This window comes from Carlito syrichta, unplaced genomic scaffold, assembly GCF_000164805.1.
Source record: "Carlito syrichta isolate Samal-C Ts95f unplaced genomic scaffold, Tarsius_syrichta-2.0.1 Scaffold302537, whole genome shotgun sequence".
Classification (NCBI taxonomy): Eukaryota; Metazoa; Chordata; class Mammalia; order Primates; family Tarsiidae; genus Carlito; species Carlito syrichta.
The window spans coordinates 649,871-651,727 of record NW_007246633.1 but is presented as its reverse complement, the minus strand read 5'-3'; positions in this window follow the sequence as shown (position 1 = coordinate 651,727).

Here is a 1,857-nt window from a genome sequence, read left to right as displayed (position 1 = left end):
CGCTGCCCAGGCGGTTCTCGAACCCATGGGCTCAGGAATCCTCTCACCTCGGTCTCTCAAAGTGCTGGGATTACAGGCTTGAGCCTGAGTTATGCCCAACTGCATTTTTTTTTTAAGTTGGAGTCTCACTCTGTCACACAGGTTGGAGGGCAGTGGCATGCTCCTGGCCATTGCAGCCTCAACCTGCTGGGCTCAGGCAAATCCTTTCAAGTAGCTGGAACTACAGGCATGTACCACCATGCCTGGCTAATTTTTTGATTTATTGTGGCGATGAGGTCTCACCAAGTTGCCCAGGCTAGTCTCGAACCAGTGGGCTCAGGCAATCCTTTCACCTTGGCCTTCCAAAGTGCTGGGATTATAAGCATGAGCCACCAGGACTGGCCTGAAAAGAAGCATTTTTTCCCCCAGATGACTATAATCCCAGCATTTTGGGAGGCCGAGGCAAGAGAACTGCCTGAGCCCAGGGGTTTGAGACTAGCCTGGGCAACTTGGTGAGACCTCATCTCTACAATAAATCAAAAAACTAGCAACGTGTGGTGGCTCATGCCTGTGGTTCCAGCTACTTGGAAGTCTGAGGCGGAAGGATCGCCAGAGCAGCCACTGCACTCCAGTCTGGGTGACAGAGTGAGACTCCAACTCAAAAAAAAATGAACAGAAGAAGGCAAGAAGCCTCCACACAAAGCTACTACAAAGCAAAAAACAGAAAGAATCTAAATTTTTCCTCCAAGAAACGAAGCAGAGAAAAACTGTAATCATGCTGCAACATGAATTAAATATAATTAAATCAAAAGCAGTGTGTTTAAAAAAAGACAGAGGAGACCAGCAAGATGAAACCCCCCCAAGAAAAGGAGCCACAGTGACCTACTCCGTCTGTGCCTGCCATTCAGCCACTCTCCCTGGGCTCCAAACACTCCCTTCCACACTCAGCTTTGGGATGCAGGGGCAGCCATAACCACGTTTTGCTTTGCCAGATGGATCCAGGTTGGTCTTTGGCAATAAGTGGGGCAAAATAGAGACTACAGCTTGGAGGAGGGAAGGATGCACGTTTTCCTGTCTGTTCACTGTTTCTGTGTCACCCCAGCAATGCGTTTTCACCCCAGCAGCAGCTATTCCGTTCCACAGAGGCATTTGAATGCAGTTTGCAGTTTTCCCAGCACTTCCAGAACTGACCTCATTCCACCCACCTCATAAACACCAGACCCATCAGAGTGGTGCCCCCACCTGGGAGGTCTAAGTGTTAACCCGGACTCAAGTTTCTATGCATTCCCCTTTCTTATCGTTTCTTTCTTTTTCTTTCTTTTTATTTTTTTGAGTTGGAGTCTTACTCTGTCACCAGGGATGGAGTGAAGTAGCATGCTCACGGCCACCACTGCTGGGCTTAAGTGATCCTTCCGCCTCAGTCTCCCGAGTAGCTGGAACTACTGGCATGTGCCACCACTTCCGGCTAGTTTTTTTGATTTATTGTAGAGACGAGGTCTTGCCAAGTTGCCCAGGATGGTCTTGAACCCCTAGGCTCAGGCAATCCTCTCGCCTCGACCTCCCAAAGTGCTGGGATTATAGGTGTGAGTCACTGTGCCCAGCTCCTTATTGTTTCTTTAACCCTAAGAATGGAAGCTGTAGTTGTCACCTTCATGATACCTCCAAGTTCTCCTTTCACACCTTTAGAATTATATAGAATGACCACATTTCTACCTGCTTGCTTACTTTTTTTCTGTTTGTTTGTGTTTTTTGTTTTGTTTTGTTTTTTTGAGTTGGAGTCTCACTCTGTCGCCCAGACTGGAGTGCAGTGGCCACTCCCGGCCACCGCAGCCTCGACCTGCCGGGCTCCGGCAATCCTTCCACCTCAGCCTTCCAAGT